Below are 25,538 nucleotides of genomic sequence, written 5' to 3' on the forward strand. Positions count from 1 at the left end.
AGTGCGGGGAGCAGCCCCTGTCTCCCACCCAGTGCTTCGCTGTGACAGCATGGGGCTCCTGGGGTCAGATCCCACTCACAGAATGACTCCTGACTCCGAAAGACATGGCTTTGACCTCCTGGGGAGAGAGGTTAAGGTCGTTTTAAATACAGTACAAGATGGATCCATGATTCTTTTTCTTACTATTTTTTCATATTTTCTAATGTTTTTATAATGTGTATTTTTACTTTTATTTTACATATGTAATGGAAATGGGATCTTGGAAACTCAGAAAATCCATGTAGTCTTACCCTCCAGATGGTGGAAGCCCAGGCTGTGGTTGGGTGGGGCTGGGTGCCTCCGGACCAATGGAGGCCGAGATGAGCTTGTTGCTCTTTGCTCCTCTCAGAAATAGCTGTGCCATGCTTTAGGTCCTTGCTGCATCAGTGTCATCTGGGAGCTTGTTAGAAATGCAGAATCTTAGGCCCAACCCATAACTACATTTTAGTAAAAGTCCTGGGGATTTGTATATACCAGTGATCTCAGCCTCCACTTACCCTTGGTCAAGAGAAGTCCGCCCCGACCCTGAGTATGGGAGCTGGCCCACTGATGGCTGTCCTCCAGACCCCACACTCTAGTGGGCCCTGTCTGCCCTCAAGTATATGCAGTAAACGAGGGGCCCTTGGCATGAGGAGATTCAGCACAGGGTAAGGCCCCTACCCCCCAGGGGTTCTCCGGATGGGATGAGGAGCAAACAGACAGCTAGGGATCTGGTTTGTCCTCAAGGATGTGCCCCTGGCCTACCCAGGCAGCAGCCCCTTGTACCTTCCCCAGCTGAGCCCCTGCGAGGGGACTCTCACTTACTGTACCTTGGAAACTTCCCTCATCATCTCCTGCCTACAGCCTGTGCTCACAGTTACCCAGTGTGTCAAGTCTCTCATTAGCCTCTTGTTATATAATGCTTTGAGTGAGTCAAGCACTCATACAGAATCGTTGAGCCAGTCTTGGAGGTGCCGGAATTTTAACCCTAGCCAGCAGGTGACATTCAGACACCAACAGGGGCTCTTGGGGCTCTGAGGAGGTGTGCCTGTTCTGAGCTGGCAGCCTGGGAAAGCTTTCAGGAAAAGGACGGCTTGAGTGGGCTTGGCAGGTTGTTGGAAGAAGGGTGACCAGTATCCAAAGGCAAGGGATGATGAGGCAGAGGGGGAGGGATGGTGAAGGTGTGTGTGTGTGAGTGTGTGTGCATGCCTGGGCCCTCTACTAAATGTGGGGGCAGACGGTCCCTGACCTCAGTGCCTCTTGATTTCCAGCATAGTGCAAACCCCGGTTCTTCCTTTATATTCCTTTATATGGATTACATAGTGTCTTCACTCTGCAGAAGAAGTACCGGCCCCATTTTACAGGTGAAGAAACAGAGTCTCAGAGAGCTGAAGTGCTGGGGAGAGGGCAGAACGTCTCTGAGAACCCCAGTCTTGGGACCTCCGTGCTCTTTGCTTTCTTGAGCATCTATACCAATCCAGGCTGAGACGCTCATGGCCTGTGGGGCCTCAGTTTCCCTCTTGAGCTGGTAGAGGCCCTCTTCCAGCTCCGCCTCAGACCTGATTCTATCAGAGACTACTGCAGGCCCAAGGACTTCCTCCACCTTTCATGAGAGTTTCATCAGCTGTAAAACAAAGCTGATGAGAACACTAACACATAGCAATGTTGTGAGGATTCAAGGAAGGAATGCATGGAAAGTGCTTAGCACAGTGTCTGGTAAGCACTTAATAAATGTTGGCGAGCATTATTTTTTTCTCCCTTGGGTAACAATGGAGAGTGTGCCTATTTGGCAAGGTAGAAGGTATTTTGGCAGGCTGGAATATAATTAGATGTTCCCCACCCCTCAGCTGACTACAAGCTCCAGGGGCAGGTGCTGGGCTAGATTCATCTCCGTACCCCCATGCTGGCCCAATATACCACACACAGCAGGTGCTCAGTATAAGTCTTCCGGAATGAAGGAATGGGCAGACAAAGCTTTTATAAGCCATGGAAACCTCTGTTTCAAATGAAATATTATGAGCTCGGCATATATAATATTTAAAAGTGGAGTGGGAATGCTTGTTTTGGTAAGACCTTTAGTGAGATATAATTCACATACCATATAATTGACCCATTTAAAATGTACAAGTCAATGATTTTTTAGTATATTCACCGAGCTGCTCAACCATTACCACAATTATAGAACACTTTTTTAAAAGATTTTATTTATTTCAGTAATCTCTACACCCAGTGTGGGGCTTGAACTCACGACCCTGAGATTAAGAGTTGCATGCTCTACCGACTGAGCCAGCCAAGTGTCCCAATTGTAGAACATTTTTATCACCCCAAAAAGAAACCTCATACTCTTTAACTATCACTACCCCCTGGTTCCCCAACTCCTAGGAACTCATATTCTACTTTATATCTCTATAGATTTGCCTATTCTGGACGTCTCATAAAGATAGAATCATATAATATGCGGTCTTTTGTCACTGGATTTTTTCACTTAGTATATTGCTTTCAAGTAGTAATTACCAGTTCCATGATTTGGGAAGTGTTCTATCCTGTTCTATTTTCTGGAAGAGTTTGTGAGGAATTAATATTAATTTTTCTTTAGGGGCACCTGGGTGGCTCAGTCAGGTGAGCGTCTGCCTGGGATTGAGCCCCACATCGAGCTCCTTGCTCATCAGGGAGTCTGCTTCTCCCTCTGCCCCCGTCATGCTCTCTCTTTCTCTCTCAAATAAATAAATAAAACCTTTAAAAAAATAATTCTTCTTTAAATGTTTGGTAGAATTCACTCGTGAAGCCATCTGAATTTGGGTTTTCTTTTTTGGGTAGATTTTTAGAATTATGAATTCAATCTCTTTTTGTGTTATAGGTCTATTCAGATTTTCTATTTCTTCTTGAGTCAGTTTCTGTCGTTTGTGTATTTTGTAGAATTTGTCTGTTTCATCTAAGTTATCAAATTTATTGGCATACAATTGTTTGTAATATTCTCTTATAATCATTTTCATTTCTGTAAGGTTGGTTATAATGTCCCCCTCTTTTCTTCCTGATTCTCATAATTGAGTCTTCTCTCTTTTTTTTTCCTTGGTAAATCTAGCTAAAGGTTTGTCAGTTTTGCTGAACTTTTCAAAGAAACAAATTTTGGTTTATTTGACCTCCTGTACTGTTTTTCTGTTCTCTATTACATTATTTTTCACTCAAATCTTTTAAAAAATTGTGGTAAAATATATACAACATAAAATTTACCATCTTAATTATTCTTACATGTCCAATTCAGTGGTATTAAGGAGAGTTGACCCTTGAATCATTTTGGTTTGAATGTATACATAGATTTTTTTCGGTAAATACAATATAGTACAATAACTATGTTCTCTATGATTTTCTTAATAACATTTTCCTTTCTCTAGCAAACTTTATTATATACAATATAGAATACATGTAACATGCAAAATATGGGTTACTTGACTATTTATGTTACTAGTAAAGCTATTAGTAGTTAAGTTTGGGGGGAGTCAGGAGTTATACACAGATTTTTGACTGCTCCGGGGTTTGGCACCTCAAACCCCACGTGGTTCAAGGGTCAACTGTACATTCACATTGTTGGGCAACCATCACCACCATCCATCCATGGAACTCTCTTTTTTTTGTGAAACTCTGTACCCATTAAACGATAACCCCATCTCTTTCCCTCCCCCAGCTCCTGGCAACTACCATTCTACTTTCTGTTGCTATGAATTTCACTACTCTAGGGACCTCATATAAGTGGAATCACACAGTATTTGTCATTTTGTGATTGGCTTAGTTCGCTTAGCATAATGTCCTTAAGGTTCATTCACGTTGTAACACGTTTCAAAAGTTCCTTCCTTTTTTTTTTTAAAGATTTTATTTTTATTTATTTGAGAGAGAGAGAGAGAGAGAGAGAGAGAGAGAGAGAGAGAGAGACAGCATGAGAGGGGAGAAGGTCAGAGGGAGAAGCAGGCTCCCCGCTGAGCCAGGAGCCTGATGTGGGACTCGATCCCAGGACTCCGGGATCATGACCTGAGCCGAAGGCAGTTGCTTAACCAACTGAGCCACCCAGGCACCCAGTTCAGTTCCTTTCTTTTTTAAGGCCAAATAACATTCCTGTGTGTGTGTGCCTGCATGTATGTAGACCACATTTTGTTTATCTAATTATCCATCAAAGGACAGCTGGCTTGCTTCCACCTTTTGACTATTGTGAATAATGCTTCTATGAACATGGGTGTGCAGATAGCTCTGAGTCTTTGCTTTCAATTCTTCATTCTAATCTTTATTATTTCCTTCCTTCAGATTGTTTTAGGTTTAGTTTGCTCTTCTTTGACCAATTTCTTGAGATGGAAAGTTAGGTTACTGATTTTACATCTTTCTTCTATTTTTAATGTAGATATTCACAGGTATAAATTTTCCTCTGAGCCACATCCCATAATTCTGTGTGTTGTATCTTCCTTTTCGTTCATCACAGAGTATTTTCTGATTTCCCTTGTGACTTCTTCTGTGACCCACTGGTTATTTAGAAGTGTATTGTTTAATATCCACATATTTGTGAGTTTCCCAAATTTGTTTTAAAAATGATTTCTCCTTTTATTCCACTGTGGTCAGAGAACATACTTTGTATTATTTTAGTGCTTCTAAATTTTTCTAAATTCTAAATTTGTTGTGGTTTGTTTCATAGCATTTGGGCTATCCTTGAGAATGGTTCGTGGGCAGTTGAAAAGAATTAATTCTGCTGTTGGTGGTTGTAGTGTTCTGTAGGTATCTGTTAGGTCTAGTTGGTTTACAATGTTGTTGGTGTCTTCTGTCCCCTTGCTGATGTTCTGCCTTGTTCTTGTAACCATTATTGTAAGTGTAGGAGTGTTTAAATCTCTATTATTGTTCAATTAGCTATTTTTTTCTTCAATTCTTTTTTTTAATAAATTTTATTTTTTTCTTTAAATTTTTATTGTTATGTTAATCACCATACATTACATTATTAGTTTTTGATTTTTAATAAACTTTTTTAAAGATTTTATTTTCTTTATTTGACAGAGAGAGACATAACGAGAGAGGGAACACAAGCAGGGAGACTGGTAGAGGGAGAAGCAGGCTTCCCGCTGAGCAGGGAGCCCGACGTGGGGCTTGATCCCAGGACCGACCCTGGGATCATGACCTGAGCCGAAGGCAGACGCTTAACGACTGAGCCACCCAGGCGCCCCTTTTTTCTTCAGTTCTGCCAGTTTTTGCTGCATGTATTTTGGTGTTCCTTTGTTAGCTATACCTATGTTTATAATTGTTGTATTTTCTGATGAATTGATCCTTTTATTGTTCTATAGTGGCCCTGTTTATCTCTAGTAACATTTTTGTTTTAAAGTCTAATTTGTCTGATGCTAGTATAGCCAGCTTCCTTATGTACATGATAGATCTTTGTTCATTTTTACTTTCCTATCTTTAGATCTAAATTGTGTCTCCTGTAGACAGCATGTAGTTGGATCTTGGTTCACTCTTTATTCACTTTGGCAATCCCTGCCTTTTGCTTGGATTGTTTGATCCATTCATGTTATTGATAATGCTATTATTAATGCTCTTTTGATATATGAGATTATTGCTATAGTTGGATTTAGGTCTGCTGTTTTACTTTTTGTTTTCTGAATTACTCATGTCTTTTTTGTTTCCTCTTCCTTCTGTACTGCTTTCTTTTGCATTAAGTGATACTTTTCTAATGTGACATTTTGATTTCTTTCATGATTTTTTTTTTCACTTTTTAAAGCTATTTCCTTAGTAGCTGTCCTGGGGCTTATTTTACATACTGTAACATATAAAATCTGCTTCAGACTTATACTAACTTAATTCCGATGAGATCTAGAAATATGACTCCTTTATAGCTCTATTCTCTTTCCCTGATTTTTGCGGCATTATTGTTATACGTATTACATCTTTGTATGTTGCAAATTCAACAATACTTGTTATAATTGTTCCTTCATGTAATTTTATGTGTCTTAGAGAAGCTAGAAGAAGAAAAGAGAGCAGTTATATGTCCATAGCTTTTGGCATTTTAGCTCTTTTATTTCTAGCTTCTAGGTCTCTTCATTTGTTCCTGTGGGACTCAAGTTACCACCTGGAGTCATATCCTTAGCCCAAGACAGATTTGCTTCTAACTGCCTCCTCTGTGCTATCACTGGCAAATATCTTACATTTCCAAATGTTATAGGACAGATAGTACAGTAATATATATTCGTTTTATACGTTTGGTTTTTCAATCAACTAAGAGAAGAAAGGAAAAGAAAAATTCATTTGTGCTGTGTTTTATAATCACATAACCACCTTATCAGAGCTCCTGTTTCTTTATGTGTATTTGCATTATGTCTGGGGTCACTTGCTTTCAGCCTGAAGAACTTCCTTTACTATTTCTTGAAAGGTTGGTGTGCCAGCAATGAAATCCTGTGCTTTTGTTTATCTGGGAATGTCTTTATTTCACTTTCATTTCTTAAAGGTAGCTTTGCAGGGTATAGAATTCTTGGCTGACAGTTTTTCCCTCCTTTGAGCACACTGACTATTACCCCACTGCCCTCTGGCCTCCATGTCTGATGAGAAGTCAATTGTTAATATTGTTGGAATTCCATTGTAAATGATGTGTCATTTTTCTCTTGATGCTTTCAACATTGTCTCCTTGTTTTAGCTTCAACAGTTTTACTACAATGTGTCTATTTGTGAATCTCTTTGTGTTTATCCTACTTGGACTCTGTTGAGCTCCTTGGAAGTGTTGATTAAGGTTTTTCGTTGGATTTGGGAACTTTTCAGCCATTAGTTCTTCAAATAGTTTTTCTGATCCTTTCTCTTCTCCCCTTTTGTGGGATGATTTTTGAGTGGTCTAAGTGCTTTTAAAATCTTAAATGGTCTAACTGGGGGTAGAATGTGTGGAATCCTAGGCATTCACTGCCAACAGCCTGGGTGGTGGCATACAGGAACCAGGAGATACTCTGTGGCCCCCGGTGCAGTCAAGAAGGCCAGGGTGGGTTGGGGCTGCCAGCTCTGGTGGCAGGAAAAATCCCAGCTGGCTCTGAGAGAGGCATGGTTGCTGTCTGTGGGGCCCACCTGCAGGCTTACCTGAGCATTTCATGTTGGCTTCTACGCCCCACTGTGGCAGGCTGTGAAGACCCGAGTGGCAGCATTTTGCTCTGAGCCCGCTGGAACCTGCATGGGTATGGGTGTTTGTGGTGGGGGCTTGGCTCGGTGCCACCTCTGTGCCCAGGATGCATAATCTGCCCAGGACAGAGCTGGGCCCAGGACGTACTACAGAGTGTACAGGAGCCTGGTACTCGGTTAAATGATTCTTTTCCAATCGTAAGGGTGGAGAGAGGTGTCCAGAGTTCAGCCATTGGACTGATGGGGCTTCTCATAGGTCCTGGGGGGCAGTGTGAGGGGGATTGGGCACTACAGGAAGACTGGGAGCCCCCTGAAGCAGATGCAGAAGGTGCTGGAAAAAATCACCAATGGTGCTGAAGGGCAGCCCCTTTTTGGGGGGTGAGGCTGTACCTGGGCCAAGGTCCATCTCCTGCCAATGTCAGCACTGACCCTAAAATGTCCAGGAGTTAAGAATGTCTACCATTCAGTTCTTGAAAACCCTGTGCCTGCAGCTGTCTCCACCCTGTGCCAGGTGTCGAGTTCCAGGGCAATAATAATATTAACAACAGTGATGCTAGTCTGTACGTGCTGCGTTGACCACTAAGCTAGGTGTGAAATATGCATTAACTCATTTAATTCTCTCAAAAGCTCTATCAGGTCAATTGCCAGATGATAAAACTGAGGCCCTGAGGAGTTAAGTGACTTGCCTAAAGTCATGTAGCTAGAAAACAGCAAAGATAGAATTGGAACGTAGGCCTTCCTCATTCCAGAACCCATATTTTTATTTTTTAAATATTTTTTAAGAGGGAGAGGGGGTGGGGAGAGGGAGAGAGAATCTCTAGCAGACTCCCTGCTGAGCATGGAGCCGGACTTGGGGTTCGATCACACGACCCTGAGACTAAGACCTGAGCTGAAATCAAGAGTCAGATGCTCCACTGACTGAGCCACCCGGGTGCCCCCAGAGCCCATGCTTTTTAAATTAGGGTCTATGATCTGCCTCAGCAGCCAGCCTGATCTCCACTGTCAATCTCAGAAAGTCAGGGTTCTTTATTATTTTTTTAATTTATTTTTTATTTTTTTAGATTTTAGTTCACATATAGTGTTATCATTAGTTTTCAGAAAGTTGGGGTTCTTTATTTATTTTTGTTAGTCAGGGTTCTTTACAAAGGTGGGTTACTGGAAATGAAGAGGGGCAAGGACGATGTGAGTAGAGACCATAACAGACCTGGTCTGGCCAAGTTGTTGTGTCTGGAAGATCGCAGCACTGGCCCAGCCCCAGGGTGTCTGCGGCCCCCGGTGCAGTCGAGAAGGCCGGGGTGGGTTGGGGCTGCCAGCTCTGGTGGCAGGAAAAATCCCAGCTGGCTCTGAGAGAGGCATGGTTGCTGTCTGTGGGGCCCACCTGCAGGTTTACCTGCACATTTCATGTTGGCTTCTGCGCCCCAGCGTGGCAGGCTGTGAAGACCCGAGTGGCAGCATTTTGCTCGGAGCCCGCTGGAACCTGCATGGGTATGGGTGTTTGTGGTGGGGGCTTGGCTCGGTGCCACCTCTGTGCCCAGGACGCATAATCTGCCCAGGACAGAGCTGGGCCCAGACACGCTACAGTCGCCCAGCCATCTCTGAGCTCCTACTGTGTGCCAGGCCCATGCTCGATAAGGCTCCATCCCTGTCCTCAGTGGGATAGACAGAAGCACTGAGGGCTGTTCCGGATGACCAGGGCTCCGGTTGAGGTTTGCGGCGCAGGACCGGCTCGGCCTGTGGCTTCATGTGAAGCCTCCGAGAGGACGAGCCTAGAACTGGGGTGGGGAAGTCTTCCAAGCAAGCGTGTAAATGAGGGTATGCTTTCCGGGAAGCACAAACCCTTGGCTGAGGCTGGTGCGCTGGGTGCCTAAGGGGAGGAGAGGGAGGTGTGGCCACAGCAGGTGGTGAAGGGCCTGCGTGCCAAGCTGCACAAACTTGGACTTTATCTGGAGGGCAGGGGGCAGCCACCCAAGGGTTTAGGTGACATGCTCCGATTGGCATTTTGAAAGCTCACACTGGTGGCAGTCGGAGGCCGGGCTGGAGGAGGCGAGACTGCAAACAAAACCAGTCCAGTAACGTGGATGGATGATAAGACCAGATGTTGGGCAAGGAAGGGTGAGCAAAGGTTGGAGGTGAGGGGACAAATTCCAGACACTTGTAAGAAGGTACCATTTCTGGGGCATGGTGACCACTCTGGGCCACCTTTCCTCATCTCCACAATGTATCTGCGATTTGGGGGTCTGTGCAGGACTCCCTGCCCTGATGGCTCACTCACATCTCTGTAGGGAGGAGGCAGGGGGTGTGGATGAGGGCAGGACATCCAGGACCCGGTGTCCTTGCCCTAAGCCCTCTGTCCACCCTTCATGGCAGTCAGGCCCAGCCACACTCAGCCTGGCAGCCTCCCATCAGGCGCTGAGCTGGGAGCAGAAGTCCTCCAAGCTCTCAGGCTCTCTCACTCCCAGGACGTTCTTGGTGGTGGTGGGGAGGGGGCTGCTTATGTCTTTGAGGGAGGTCTGAGGGGTGTCATCACCTGTGCCTCCTGTGTCCAGGGAAGGACCGGGCCCTGTGAGGGGTCCGGGGAGGGCCTGAGCCCAGGGGAGCTGCCATTCCTGAGTCAGCATGCCCAGGGCTGCTAATGAAATCCAGATGTCAGACAGAAAACAATCATCGCCCCCACCCATCTGGCGGCTCGGGTTACTTGGAGATTGCAAAAGAAGAAGAAAAATAGAGCAGGGAGAGAATCGATCCTAGAACAGCTGAAACCTTAGAGGTGGTATGTAAATAGTTTCAGGGTCTTGCTCAGGCAAGGGACGAGAGGTGAGGGAAGAGCAAAGGCTAGCCCAGGCCCCCTTCTCCCCCACTCTGACCTCGGCAGCTGCTGGACCCCAGCCCTTGCACTGCTCCCCAGGCCAGAGCAGGCTGGGGTCCCTGGGGGGCTCTGAAGGAGGCAGGGAGAGGTGTGACCTCCAGCCCATGTCTGACGCCTACCTGGGATTTCCAGCCCCCCCTTCCAGCCCTGCCCTCACTGCAGGCCCAGGTGTCCTCTGGGCCCAGGGGGGCTGGAGCCTGGGAAGGGGGCAGGCAGAGAGGGACTGAGCATACGCAGGATTTTCCCTGCAGAACCTTGGGCTCAGGATCCTTGATTAGTTCAGAGCCATCAGTATGCTGGTGGGGAAACTGAGGTTTTCTGGCAGCACGGGGCCAGGACTACATGTTATGAAGGATCCATAGAGTGAGGAAGGAAGGAGGAGGGGAGAAGAAGGAAGGAAGGGAGGGAGGGAAGGGGGGAAGACAAACAGCATCATTATGTGACTCCAGCAAGGAAGGGCCGGCCTGGGGCTGGTGGCCTGCGTGTGTACAGAGTAGTTTTGCAGGGGTTCCTCCGGACACTGGGGCTGGCTGCCCGGCCAAGGGGCTTGGGCTGTGACGTCCTGGCGCTTGGCACAGGACCTGGAATGTGTCAAGCGTTCGGGGAATGTTAGCCGGGATGGGTGTTGGTGGGGGACGGTGGAGGGCCTCCTGGTCGGCATAGGTGGTGACGCTGGAGAAGGACCCCAGAGCCAGTGTGGCAGCCTCTTCTGAGACCCCGTCCCTGTGGCAGGGTAGTTCTGAGCACAGACCCTGACGCCAGCCCTCCTGGGTTCGACCCCCGGCCCTGGAATGTACTAGCTGCGTGACTTTGGGAAAATTAATGGAATGTCCCTGGGCCTCAGTTTCCTCCTCTGTAAGATGAAGATCGTGGGAGGTTGTGAGGATAAATGAGTTCTCGCATCTGTGGTGCTTAACAGAGAGCCCGGCACCTCATACACACGCCAAGTGTTAGCTGTTGTGATTGTGTTAATGACCATCCTTACTGTTAGGCTCGGCTGTTTCAGACTGTTTTAAGACATTCCAGAGGTCTGAGGAGGTGCTTCAGGTCTATAAGCTTATCAGAGGGGGCCCAGTCCTGCCACCCGATCCTGGTCCCAAACAGGGGGCTGCTTCTGGGATGGGCCAGAAAGGGGCTGAGTGATCGTGAGTGAGCCTTGGGATGGGGGCAGGGGCAGGCTCGTAGGACTTTGGGTCACCTGGGTTTGTTTGAAGGACAGGAAGGTAGGGACTGGGTCCTGGAGGCTCCATTCTGCCCAAGTGGGTGCTCTCGGAGGAGGGCGCTGGGGGATGGCTGGAAGATGCCCAGTGCCCCCTGTGGGCTGTCAGCTCGCCTCTGGCCCAGCCAAGTGCTGGTCCTGGCACAGACGAGTGGGAGCAGCTGCGGGGGTGGGGGCAGGGGGGAGGGACTGAGGGGCGGGGTGCAGGGCGTGGGGGCTCCCTGGGTAGCCACTTGTACATCCTTCCTGCTGTCCCGGGCCTGGCAGGAAAGAGTCTGAGAGGGCCAGTTTCACATCCTCAGCGGCCAGTTCTCCTTTTAAATGGACCACAGATGGTGTCTCGGAGCCCCCAGCGATCTCGCCGTGTCAGTTGGCCTTACCTTCTCAATCCTCTGCCCCTGGGCCTCGAGGGACAGGGATGTTGGCAGAACGGGGAGCCAGGACCCATCCCTGGTCCTTGAACCACCTGCAGGGCTTAGTGGATGGAGGGCTGGAGCCAAGCAGTTGCATCCTTGGACTGAACAACTCCCCAGTGTCCCTTCCTCCAGACAGCCTTGTCTGGTTTCTCCGGTTCTCCAGGCCCAAAAGGACTGCTTTCCTCCGAACACCGAAGGACCCCATTCACTCACTCATTAATTCCTTACCTGCCCATGGCCTCTTGTGTGCCAGGCTCTTGGCCTGCCCCCTCACATAGTTTTTTCCTCTTGGAGAAGCTCAGAACCATGGAAGGTTCTGACGGGGTCATCCCTTGGCCCCCTCCACCTCACTGAGGATGGGAGAGTGCAGGGCAGTGGAATCTCACAGAGCTGGGCTCAGTCAGCTCTTCTGCCCTTTCCCAGCTGCATGTCCTTGTGCTTGTCGTACAGTGTACCCGGTCATCTGTAAAATGGGCTCACGCACCTTGCAGGGTGTTTGTGGGAAATGTGTGGGCAAAGCAGGTGGTACAGAGCTTGGCATCGCACGGCGGTCAGTAAATGGCAGCTCTTGTTAGTCCTACACGGTACACTGCGGGGCCTCCTGAGCCTCATCGGCCCTCGTTGGTGAAGAGCCTGGCTTCACAGTGTTGGCATGAGGTAGATGAGAAGCAGCCTGGGACGCAACGGGCACTGAACCTTCCTCCTTCCTCTTCCCTGCCCCACCCCCGCCAGGCCGCTTAACCACACGCACAGGTGCACACCGCATCTGCGCCTACACACGCACACCTGCGACTCTCAGCCTCTGCCTTGGCTCATGCCATCGCCCCCACCCGGCAGGGCCCTTCCCTCATCTCTTCCCTCCTACCCCCTTTCAGGGCCCAGAGGAATCTCCCTCCCTCAGGCACCTTTCCCGCCATCCTAGACCCACAGGCTCACCTCTCTGAACCCCACTTTTCATAACCAGCACCCCAACCCAGGCCTTCAATGGCTTCTCACTTGTACTGCCCCTCCATCTAGTGCCCAGAGGACAGACCAGGCCCCTCATGATGTGGGCTCTGCTCTGTTCCAGGCCTGGAATGGGGCCCCGGCGCGGCTCCAGGAGGCAATGCCCATGTGTTGGCCATTCGAGATCTGAGGCTTCCCATGCCCCAGGACTTTGCTAGTGCCATGCCCTTGGCTGGTAATTCTCTCTGTTTCTCCTGTCTTCTCCCAGTCCAGCCCACATGTCCCCTCTCGTGTGGAGCATCCTCCTGTGCCCCTCCATGCCCCCCGCCTTGCTGCTTCCCTGTCCCGCTGAGCCCTGCCTAGCCCTGGACTGATCCTCACACAACGCTCTGTCCTACTTTCTGGGGGCCCGGCCCAGGCGGGGGCTGTGCCTGCTTGGCCGGCGGAGGGGCATGCGTGGGCTATGGGGGCAGCTCTTATCCCAGGCCTGCTTCTCAGTGGCTGGTCACCTTTGGCCTAGCCTGTCCTGCCCTTGAGCCCTCACACTGCCTGAGCCTCTGAAATGGGGTCAGCCGGGGAGCCCACGTCAGGACCTGTGTGAGCTCCAGAGGTGGTGAGGCAGGCAGATGGGTTTTGAAAGCTGTCTAGTTGTGCCATTTGCCCCCACTGCCCGTCGAGCAGCCAAGTGCAGCCCACAGAATGTTTGCCTGAATGACTAGAGGGTATGTGGGCTTCTGATACCTGCCCTCTTCTGTGCCTGGGCCCTGGAGATACATTTGTGAGGGCAGCAGCATCCCTTCCTACCATGTCTGGGGTGGTGCCCAGGGACAGAGCCTGCTTTGGGTCCTCCTGCACCCCGTGGTTTTGTCTGGGGAAGGAGGTGGCCCGGCCTCTGTGTGCAGGGATTGGGCACCACTGACCTGGCTTGCCTTTAAGAGCTGGGCTCTCTCCCCACCATGTCGAAGATTGGGCTGCAGAGAAATTGGGCAGCAGGGGCCGGGAAGGAATGCCCATGGAGTGGGGTGGGGAGCCAGGGGAAATGAGACCTCCCTCTTGCCTGGCTTACAAAGCACCCCCGTCACTGGCTGATGCGATTCTCACTCTAGCCTGGGCTGTGTCTGCAGTCCGTCTGCCCACCTTCTTCTCTCTCTTCATCTCCCCCTCACTTCCTTTCTTCCTTCTTTTGTTTTGTAACAAAGCAGCATGGAGAGGGTTAAGTAATTTGTCTTACAGCTGGCGAGGATCAGGCCAAGTCAGCCCCCTTCCAGGGCCCAGCCTTTCCCACTGCCCCTCTCGGCCCACAGAGTGGTTCTGTCCACTAGGACACACTGTGCACCTGCTGTGCTCTGACCCAGGCAAAGATCAGGCCGTGGGAGAAAGTGTGCCCCCTTCTTGCCCGAGGCTTTCCTCGCTGCCTTGTATCCTGGCACTTCCCTGACTTTGGCTAGGGAGGGAGGCTTGGTATGGGAGCCAGTCTCTCATCCCACAGGTTGGGGTGACAGTGAGGAGGGGGTTGTGTTTCCAAGGTGGTGAGCATGATGACAAGGAGTAAAAGCTGCCAGAAGCCCAAGCTCCTCTGCCCCTTGCTGGGGAGCATGAAGCTCAAACAGGGCTGGGGGTCCCCTCCTCCCACCCGCCTTTCGAGCTGTCCCTATTCATCAGTTATGCCCTCCTTTGTGTTCCCCAAAGATCTGCACACAACCGGCTTAGTATTTTGTGTTCTGATTATGATCTTGGGGCAGGGGTGGGTGGGCCCAGGAAGTCCTGGTACACAGTGAGTACTCAGCAAATGTGAGCTGCTTCTGCAGCTCCAACCCTGGATGCCTGTGTCTGCTGTGGCATCTGCTGCAGAGCTGAGGCCGTCATCTGGAGGGGCGAGAAAGCACATTAGCTGCCTGTGTAGGGAGCGTTCACTACGTCCAGGTGCTGCTCTAAGCACTTTACGCATGTTGACTCATCTACTTCCTGCTGCAGCCTTCTGGGCTGGGGATCCTATTTTCCCCATTGCCCTGAGAGGATAAGTGACTTGGCCAGGGTCACACAGCACAGATGGAGTCCAGGCAGTCCTCCTTCAGAGGCTGTGCTGCCATAGATTTGTGAGGAAGGAAGGAAGAAATGAACAAGACTCCATTGGAATGTAGGGAAGGTAGGGAGGGAGCTAACATAGGCTGAGCATCCTCCATGTACCAGGAACCGCGCTGGGTCCTTGCACATCATCGATGTCCTTAGAGACATTGAAGAATTCCCCTAGGGTCACACAGGAGCCAAGGACATAGCTGGGATTTGAGCCCAAGGAGTGTGGCTCTGCAGCCTGGCTGATTCCTAATCCCCCCAGAGTTCCACCTACTCAGCCCATCAGGAGCTGGATCAGTAACCAGTACAGTTCAATGAGGGCCCCCTGGGGACCCCCGAGAGGCCTCAGGGCTGAGGAGCTGGCTTCTATCCCCAGGCCTACACAGTTGCGTGGTAGACAGGACAGGGAGTTGCTAGGTGAGGCCACTCATTGCTAAGCTGTGTGGTTCTAACCAACCACAGGAGGAGTTTAGAGGAGGGAGTACAGCCAGGTGGGTGACTTAGAACAAGCCCCTTGCCCTTGCTCTACCTCAGTTTCTCCTTCTGTATATCTGTATAGATGTGATATACATCCCATCTGCCCCTCAGAGCTGCTGTGTGGATCTCACGAGCCAGCAGGGCTGGAACGAATTGCAAGTCAAGCTGAACAAAAGTAAAGGGTTCTTCAGAATAAATATATTTTATTTATGAACATCTAAAGGCCTGCTTCTCAAAGTGTGGTCCGTGGACCAGCAGCAGCATCACTAGGAGCTTGCCAGAAATGCAGAACCTTGGGCCCTCCCCCAGACCTGCTGAATCAGAACAGGCATTTTCACAAACTCCCGGGTGACTGTTGGGCACATTACAGTTCGGTCTAAGGAATATCTGGACTCCTACTTCCCCATTTCTGAGCCTGCCTCTTGGGCCACCTTTCCATAGGCTGATAGGGGTTCTTGGGTGGAAATCCCCATCTCATTTTAGGAAGCACTCTGGCCCAGCAGGGCTTCTGTCCCTGATAGGAGCACATCAGATTCAAACTCTGACAGCCTCTGTGGCTTTGATGAGGCCACCCCCATTTGTTTGGGGGTACAACCCCCCTGTGAGTCAGCAAGGCCAGCCAGACCTGCAACAGGGGTGGGAAGGGGGGCATCCTCAGCCAGGGTGCAGGAGAGCTGGGGATTGCCTTTGAGCCAGGGAAGGGCGTCTGTGCCCAGACTGTCTCCATCTTCATGCAGAAAGGCAAAGGGCTGAAACAGTGGCTGGAATGTTTTGGGTTGGACATAAGAAGGAACTTACTAATTGGGAACAAGCCAGCAAAGGATGTTGAGGGCCCCCCATCCCCTTAAATGTGTAGCCATGTTGCGAGAGGTCAAGAGGCAGAGCTGGAAGAGATTTCCAGAAGTTCTCTGTCCAGCTTTTCTGCCTTAGGCTGTTTTGACATGGGCCAGGTGACTTGTCTAAGGCCACAGAGCAGGCTAGTGACAGCGAGGACCCCAGGCTTCTGACTCCCCATGCCTGGGGCGTTTCTTCATTACAGGCAACTCTAGACGCTTGGGATTGACCTTGATGACCTTCCTAGTGTCCTTCCAGCCACTCTTTGAAACGGTGTAGAGGGCTTGGAGCATGCAGGTGGGGGGAAGGGAGGGGCTGGCTTTGTGAGTCCAGCAGCTTCCAGGTGTCTCACTCTGTCCTGGCTCACTTGGTCCCCAAGACCACTGGGAATACCCTTGGAGCAGGGGGGCTATGAGGTAGACACAGCGAGTTGGGAACAGGGCCCCTGGAGATAGAGGGGTCCAGGTAGAGGAAGCAAGGGAAGGCCAAGGGGCCTGACCTTGGTGGAGGGACCACTGCCGTGGTCCTTGGACCATTACTTGAATTCTGTTTGCTTACCTGTAGCATGGAAGAAAGTTGGACCAGATCAATGATTCTCCATTGGAACTTCACAGAAGAACCGCTTTGAGAATTGTTTAAAAATTTGGTGCTAGAAATTGATTCAGGAAATCTGGGGTAGGCCTACCCATGGCATTTTTTCAGCTCTCCAGGTGATTCTGGTGTGTACCTTTGCCCAGGTCTGAAGTGGTGGGGAGCTCAGGCAGGTGCTGCAGGGGAAGGGCCTCTGCAGGTGAGCACACCATCATTGTCCTTCTGAGGTCCCAGGAATACAAGATGACAAGATTCCATGAAACTTGGAAATGGACGTTCCAGTGGTCCCCCTTCTAACAGTGTATGATCTTCAATCCCAGATTTCTTAGATCACATGATTTCAAAGTGTTACTGTTCTGTGGGAGTAGGCTTCTACGCAGGATGATTGTGACACTTGGTTATTCTGAATTGTATGATTTTAAGAGTCTGAGGTTCTATAATCATTCCATATCTGAATCGTGCGATTCTGCACTCATCCATGCTTCTCTGTATTTCAACCTGCTGTTATTATTGTCCTTTAAAATGAGGATCCCCTGCATCTCTGATTCTAACATATTATTAGACTGACTTTCAAGGATCCTAAGAATCTAAGCTCTTAACAGTACTAACATTTAAAAACAATTCTAAATTCAGCAACTTTGTGATCTATCAATACATCCAGGCAGTTGGCCGCCAGGGCCTGGAGCCTGGCATTTGTCTCCCCAGGGAGAGCTTGGATGGGTGCCCCCTCCCCTGCTTGGCCTGGACGACCTCTCTTGGGGGAAGGAGTGGGGGTGGAGAGAGCAGAGACCCCCCCCTCGCCCCAAGAGCTCTCTGGGCTCCGGCTCTGGCTGTATCATCACGGTAGAGGAGGGGAGGGCAGGGTGAGTATGAGGGCATGTCTGACCTCGCAGTGGAAAGGCTGGTGGGTGACATGCATAGCAGCATCTTGGGCTCACTTAATGCTGTCGTCAGCTTTGGCTCAAGACATTAGGGTCTATCCCATCCAAAGCCCCGCCCCCAAACACACACATGCACACACCCTGATTCCGGATGGGAAAACTGAGGCCCAGAAGCAGGAGGTGACTTGCCTGACAGTGCTGGTGCCCAGGGCCTGGACTCCTCTAAGCATCCAGCTACTGCCAGGTGCCCTCCAGCCAGTCCTCCTTAGGCCTCGCTTTCTGCACAGAACCACGGACCTTCTATAGGACCAAGTCAATGTTTAGGTCCCTCTGAGGTGATGGGGACCAGCCCAGCAATTCAGGATCACACATTCCTGGCCGGTAGCATGGCGGCTTTCACCAGGCCCAGGAGCAGCTCTCCCTGCCCCACATGACCTCCCCTGGCCATTTCCTGCCTGCCAGACCCACACCGTCTTCCGTTACACTCCCGCAGGACTGGTGTTGGCATGCGCCAGAGCACGTCAGGCTGGGAGACTGGGAGGCAGACGGTGGACTGGGAGCAGTGGGGCGTGGAGTGGGCATACTCACTGTGTCACCTCGAGAAAGCTCCTCTCTGGGGACCTGTGGATCCCAACCTAGATTCTTTTTTTTTCGGTTAGAGGATTAACTGAGATTCTGTACAGGAAACCCTGACAGGGACAGGCTGGGATGGGGCAGAGGCCAGCCTCATCCATTGCCCGCTCCGCACCCGCAGCACTGAGCCTGGCTCCAGCCTGTTCCTCGTGGTTGCTGAAGGAGACTGAAACTGGGCTTATTTATATTCACTGGGGAGGGGGGGGGGGGGGGGAGGGCAATTTGGGATTTCAGACACTTTCCCGGGTTTTAAAAAGTTTGGCAAGATAGGGAAGAAAGAGTATAGAGGCCGTGGGCATCTGAGCTTTTAGGCAGGTATCATATGACGATCCCCGCTAGGTCCTGGGTCCCAGCTCTGGGCCAAGCACTTTGCATTCATCAGCTCATTAAATCTTCTTGGCTCCCCACCCAAAACGCGTCATTCTTCCCCCTAGAGCCATGGGAAACCGAGGCTCAGAGAAGTTCAGCAACTCCCCCGGGCGCTTGCAACCGGTCACGGCAGAGGCAGGACAAGAACCCAGGTCAGAGCTGCCCGGCCAGCGCCCTCTTGCACTTTGCACCTGGCTGGCTCAGGAGCTAGACGGCGGCCACCTCCTCAGGCCGCCAGGGAATAGAAAGACATTTTCCAGAACAGGGAAGGGCGGCTGCAGTTTTCCTTCCTTCAGCATGGTTCCCTTAGCTTTCCAGGCAGTCCTTTGTGTCCTTTTGAGAAATCCAGAGCTGCCTGGGGCTGGGCCTCCCTCCCTGCCCCCCACCGAAGCTTGTGGAGATGGGTGTAGAGCAGGGGCTCTGTGCACGGAGCTCCGAGTGTGCATGCTGGCACGTCCGCCCCTCGCCGATACGCTGGTGCACACACTCGCACACGGGCTCACGCTGCTGCCAAGCCCCGGGGAGCCGCGAGGTTGGCCGGAAGCTTGGCAGACCGGCCTCCCTTTGGGTCCTGGAGCAGTTTGAAGGGCCACTGCTGTCCTCCTGACCATTCGCTTCCCTGTGGGTTGACTTAAAATGGTGCTGGCAGGGCATCTTAAGGTGTGTGCCCTTGGGACATTCCTGTGCGTGTCATGCCCTGTGGGGGGTGTGTGCGTGCGTGCGTGTCTGCAGACCTGTGGCTACCCAGGGCCCAGCTCGGTGCACGGGCTCAATGCCCCTTTGTGGGCAGAGCAAGGAGGCTTTGCTCCAGGGCCTCCACATGTCAGCATCTCCTAGGAGCTTCCTGCCATCCCTGCCATCCTGGCCTTCTCGGCTGCTGGGAGTGAGGCGTGGGTAGGAGACCAGGACCAGGAAGGAGCACGTGTGGGTGAGCGGCAGGGCCCGGGGATGTTGGGCTTCTGGGGGGGCTTGTCTTGGATCCTATACCGAGTTACTGCCCCGCCGTCATCCCTGGGGAGGGGCGACGTGCCCTCTTGGTGACGTGGCCGGAGACAGGTTGAACAGCTATCTCCTGGGCGTGGAGGCTCTCAGGGAGCGTGGTGGGGTCCCAGCCCTGAGAAGGTGGTTCCAGGAGGTGCTGGGAGAGCTGCCTGGAAGTGGCCTCCCTCCCTCCCTCCCTCCCTCTCTGTGTTTGTTTCCGACGTTCCCCTAGCACTGGACTGGGCCTGGGGGTCTGCGCTCTGTCCTGCCCCTCACAGGCTGCGTGATGCTGGAGGTCGCCTGGCCTCCCCAAAGACCGCATCCGGCTCTCTCCCCTCCTCCCGGGCCCTCTCCCTTTTGACACTCAACCTCTCCCACTGACTCCTTCTGGGCTCTGAAGAATCAATTGTTCTGGGGCTGAGCGGGCAGCTGGGAGCAGTGGGAGCTTCCCGTGGCCTGGCTGTTTCCCGCGTGGCCCTTCCTGCACTGAGGCTGTGTGCTCCCTGGCAGGGGAGTGTGTGTGTGTGTGTGTGTGTGTGTGTGTGTGTGTAATTATAGCACCACGGCAGGGTAGCTGCCCCCCACTTCCACGTCAGCTCTGGGGTGGGTCCTGTCCCCAGGGGCATCTGACATAGGCGCAGGTGACAGGTTTATAGGCAGCTCTTCAGGGCAGGCCTCAGGGATAGAGCCAGGGCAGACAGCTGCTACTGTGCTGTCCCATCGACCACTGCTGCGGCCGGTCCCCCTTCCATCATCACTACCAGCCGCAGGGCACTGCTGTCACCCTCCCTTTGTCCCCATCCCCTGGCCCCAACCAGCAGCCAAGAGGGGGTCCCTGGCCGACCCCCATAGCCACATAGGATGGTTGAGGCCCGACAGCCTCAGAGTCGTTCTTGACTCCTGGCTCTCCCTCTCCAGGGCCAACCCAAGTCTCCTGTCTGTCTCCCGAGTCCAGCACCTTCTCCTCTCTGCCACTGCTCCCCACATGGGACCAGCGGCTCCTCTCAGCAGCACAGGGCAGTAGTTCCTCCCTAGCTGGTGTCCTCACAGCCAGTCCCGCCCCCCATTCAATCCGTCCTCCATGCGCAGCTGGAGACCTTCTGGAAGTGCCAGGCTAATCTGGCCACCCCCGATTTTAAACCCTTGGCTCCTGGACTGCCATCCAACTCTGCAGTGTAGCCCCAGGAGCCTGTGCGGTCTGGCTCTCCGGAAGCCCCCTGCGCTTCCTGCCACCCAGCCCTTTACACAAGAGCATGCCTTTCATAGGGGTCCCCCTGCACTTGGTCCCCATCTGGCCCTCCTGCATCCCCACGGCCTCCTCCCCAACCATCCGGTCCTGTGCTCCCAGAACACAGGGCTCTACCCTTCAGAGCACATCTCTCACTATGTAGATGACCGTTGAAGTGTGTTACTTTCCTCGGTTAATTTGGCATGCGTTTATTGAGTGTCTAGTATGTGCCAGGACGCTGTTCCTGGTACTGGGGATGTACCACGGTGAGCAAAAAGACAGCAGAAGAGTGCGGCTCACACTTTTGTGGGATGACAGATAGTGAAGAAATAGATACAAATGGATATGCTAGGGGGTTAGGTCAGGTTCAGCTAGGGTTGTTGGGGACAGCCCCTCTGAGAAAGGGACAGCTTGCTAGAGACAGGTGAAGCAAGGAAGGAGTGATGGGAGAGGTCTATGGGAAGGGCAGTCTTGGCTGAGGGAACAGTACGAACGGAGGCCCTGAGGTGAGGCAAGGATGTGCTTGGCCTGTTCAAGGAAGAGCAGGAGGGCCAGAGTGGCCCTCCTGACAGCTCCAGCTCAGAGGGAGGGCTGGTTGGGAGGAAAGGGGCTGAGGCATAGGAGTGAGCAAGTCCCCAGCACTGCTCTCCCTTCTCCAGCCTCCTCCCCCAGCTGGGCAGCCTTCCTCTGGGGGACATAGATGGGCACTTGTCTTGAGAGCCCCCTCCCCTCCCCCTGCCCCTCTGAACACTCGCAGTGGGGACAGGAAGTGTCGGCCCTCGCCTCCCAGCTGCCCGGGTGGGATGCCACCACGCGGGCTGGCCTGCCCAAGGAGGGACAGAGGCCCTATTGAGCTCAGTCTCTGGACCAGCAAGGACAATAGCCACACTGAGGACCAGGAACATCAGCCGGCATGCTTGTCCAGGAAGTTGTCAGGCTGCTGCCCGCCCCCCTCCCCAGGCCTCCCCAACCCCTTCTGACTTTTTCCTCTAGCTACTTTTTTTCAGGCTGATAGTAAGATCCAAAATGGTCACTTTGTCCTTCACCTCCTCCCCAGAGGCTTCCTGCTCTGTGCCAGACCCTTGCTGGGCCCTGGGATCAGAGAAGAATCCCAGAGGGTCTCTCTTCCAGGGGAGGGGACCGAGGACGAGGCAACAGACTCACGAACCAAGTGGGGCATCTCACGTACCTCCTACAGGGATGTACAAAGCATAGTGGCCTGCAGTGGGCAAGGCTGGGTCTGCTGGGAGAGCTGGTAGGGATGAATTCCCGGTCGCAGTTCTAAAGTGCTCCTGCATCCAGGGTCCTGTTTCGAAGGCACAACGGCCGTGCGGCACAGGCAGGGCAGGACTAGTGCCTGTTACAGGCCCAGAGGTGGAAGGAAGTGATGGTCTCCACCTCAGGGTTCAAACTCTGGCTGCTTCTCCAGCCTGCATGCTGTCCACTTGCAGAACATTTGCACCAGAAGGCACCTAGGCCAGGAATGCCAGCACAAGTCATGGGTGCCTGTCAGCCCCCCGCCCACAGGCCCAGTGAGGCGGATACCACCCCAATCACACCCTCCTTGCCTGGAGACTCCTCACGCCATCCCTCTGGTGTCAAGGAGCTGGAGTGACACCCAGGATGACCTGCCTGGCCTTCCTGGCTCTCTTCGCTCCTCTCTCACTGGCCCGGGGGAGACTGTGACCCAGGCAGGGAAGGGGCTGGGCTCAGGTCACAGAGCATGTTGGTGGTGGTGGCGTGCTGGAGCCGGGATGAAGCTTTCTGTTGTGAGGCTTCAGAAGCTGGGACAGGCCCTGCCGTGTGGCCCCCCTCTGTGAAGAAGAGACCCCGCCGGCCCGTGGTGGCACCCCACAGCTTCAGAAGTGTAATGATCTGGATGAGATGCTTGGGTTTTTCTTTCCCACCTGACCGTAAGCTCCTGGGGGCCGGGGTTACATCCGTCCCGTTAGCCACCCTGCTCCAGTGCCTCGTAGATAGTTGGCACGCGGTACATGAAGTGTTGAGGGCATGAATGGGAGACCCTGTGGCGGAAGGGGTAAGTGCACACGGTGACCACTCCTCTGTCCCTTCCCCACTCCGGGCCTGTTTTTTTGGCCCCCGCTGGCCTGCAGAGGACAAGTGGGACCCCCAGGGGCAACATGGGCCCAGCCACCAAGCTGGTCACATACATGCCAGGACATGATAAGCAGCCAGCCCGGTGGGCGGTGGTACTTGAGCTTCCTGTGGGGAAACTGAGGCCCAGAGAGCCACAGTAGTGAGCTTGCAAGGGAGTCTTGCAACCTGGGCAGGGAGCTGAGCCAGAATCTCCTGACTTCTGGGCACCCAATCTGGCCACCAGCTCCAACATCTGTAGCTCAGGGACTGTCTTTTCCTGATAGCTGGGCCCCTCGGGAGCCATGCGTGCCAGTGCCAAGGCAAACAGCAGTGGCGCGGGGTGGAGTGGGGGAGGGAAATGCCTGTAGGCCCTGAGTTCCTTTGCTCTCCTGAACAGACAGGGCCAGAGCCCCAAGCAGCCAGGCCCCCTGCTCCCTTCATTGTTCCCTGTGATGGTTTCCAGATGCCGAGGAGTCACAGGTTTGGGGCTGAGCCAGGAGAGCCAGGCCAGCCCTCCCCCAGCACCCCGCCGCCACCTCCACCACCGCCAGTCCTGCTTTCAAAGACATGGCCCTTCCTCCCACTGCAGGCTGTCGCCCCACTCCAGCCCAGCAGCCTCTCTGTCCTGCCGTCAGCCCAGCTCCCGGGGCGAGGAGCCCTGCGCTCCATTCCCGGCTCTGGCCCTCACTTCCTATGGGGCTAGGGCTAATCATTTGCCTTCTGGGTGCCTCAGTTTCCAGGGCTGCAGAACGGGCATGTGGGGAGGGGGGCAGGGCAGAGAAGACAGCGTCTGACTGACACGCCTACTTTAACAGACCGTTATCAGTATCGTCTAGAGCAATCGTTCCCACAGTGGGTCCCCAGGGTTGGCAGCATCAGCATCACCAGGAACTTGTGAGAGATGCAGAAACTCAGGCCCACCCCAGACTTACTGGTTCCGAAATTCTAGGGATGGAACCAGCAGCCTATGTTATAGCGAAACCCTCCCCTCCCCAACCAGATGGTTTGGATGCAGGCTCAAGTCTGAGAAACAACCTGTGCTCTAGAATTACGAGCATGGGCATCTCGAGTCAGGGAAATGGAATACAGACTTCTCAGCTGGGTGGCTCTGGAAATGAGCCTTAGTTCCCTGGTAAGGAAAATGGATCGATATTCTTCCCGCTGTGCTGATTAAGTGAGACGCTTAGCACTGGTCAGCCTGGTTCCCGCACCACTCTTCTGGCAGAGACACTCCGTGAGGGCAAGATCATCTGTCTGGCTCATGCCACCCCATCAGCACTTTAAAGGATCTGGCTCAGAACCCAAGCAGAGGGCCCGTGCCCAGGCTATGGGGCGCAAGGGCACTGCTTGCCCTCACAGGCACAGGGTGGGCCCTTGTGCTGCCTGAGGGGTCAGGGCCCAGAGTGACAAGATGAGTCCCCCAGGGTGCAGAGACCAGAAGGGTCCCTGTAGGCAGAAGTGGGCAAGGAAAGCCTCTGGGGGGAAGCTTCCACTGGATGGGGGTGGGAGACAAGGTATGCCAGATAGAAAGACTGGTGTGCACAGAGGGGAATGTGAAAACGAGTACCACTAGCCAGCCCCCCACTCCAGTGATGGGTACACACTCTTTCCTCATGTGGGGCTGCCCCCAGACAAGGGCAAGGATACCTCCAATGCCCACTCCCCAAAATCAGAGTGGAGACCCTCTGGGAGGCATGTGGTGCTGTGGCAGTCAGCCAGGCCTGGGTTTGGATCTACTGCTTCCTGGCTGTGTGACTTCAGGCAAATCTCCCCACCTCTCTGTGCCTTGCATTCCTCATCTGTAGGAGTCAGAGTGAAGATGGAGGGGCCGGGGGTTGGGGGGGGGTGGCGGTTATGTTGCACATAGGCAGGAACCGTGCGGGTTTTGTAGCAGAGACCCTGGGGCCCAGGGAGGGGAATGGAGCATCTGGGGGCATAAAGCAGAGAGCTCCCCCAGAGCCACACTGCACTGAGCACTCCTGCCTTGGGGACAGTGGGGGAAGGGATGGCTTTGCTGACTTTTTTAGTCCCTGGGTGAGGAAGCAAGGTCTGCTGCAGTCTGGACTATGGAGGTGAGAAATGGGAGGCTTCTGCCTCCCTGTGAACCTTTGGAAAAGTCACCTACGAGCCTCTCTTCCTCTGCTAGGTCCTCACCCTGAAGGGGAAGAGCACAGGTAGGTTTGTGCCGTGGTCTGATGCCTGGCAGTGACCATGAGAGGCACACATATGCGTGCCTGCACACAAACTCACCCGGGTCCGTATGCACACCCACCCCCCTGCCCATAGTCCGTTCTCTGGTTTCCATCCGACACCGTGGAACCACAGGAAAAGCTGGTAGCTACCTGGGCTGGCCCGTAGGAGCCTCTTAACCTCTGCTCTGCCAAAATCACACTTGCCACAGGTGGCCTTGAAGCCAGTCCGTGGCCTTCGGGGCCTCACTTGGCAATGAGGGAATTGGACAATAGCCAACAAGGCTGGAGTGGTTCAAGGCCTGCCTTTTACTTGCTTGGATGGCCTTGGACAGGTGACTTAACCTCTCTGGGCCTCTGTTTCCTCATCTGGAAACGGGGTCACGATGAAGCCACCTGCAGTTCAGGTGCGTGGCCAGCACTGGTGTGCAGCGGACACTCAGCACGGTCCTTCCCCGTCTGTGGTGCTTGTGGTCTCCTGAGCGACTCAAGCTCCAGCACTCACCTGCTGAAGGTTCTCAGAGGTGGGCATCTTGCTTCTCGTCCTACCCCTCCGTGGCCAGAGGAGGAGATTGAAGCCCCGAGAGAGGAGGGACTGA

General features: G+C 52.8%; 1 protein-coding gene across 1 annotated transcript in view; it reads left to right on the top strand.

Moving 5' to 3' along the window:
• ZCCHC24 (zinc finger CCHC-type containing 24) overlaps nt 1–25,538 on the top strand; it is a 60,945-nt gene that overhangs the window by 12,963 nt on the left and 22,444 nt on the right. The gene's annotated exons all lie outside the window — the stretch shown is intronic.

The sequence above is a fragment of the Callorhinus ursinus genome, unplaced genomic scaffold (genome assembly GCF_003265705.2).
Source record: "Callorhinus ursinus isolate GAN/ISIS: 27379988/994484 unplaced genomic scaffold, GSC_fseal_2.0 scaffold31, whole genome shotgun sequence".
NCBI classification, from domain to species: Eukaryota; Metazoa; Chordata; class Mammalia; order Carnivora; family Otariidae; genus Callorhinus; species Callorhinus ursinus.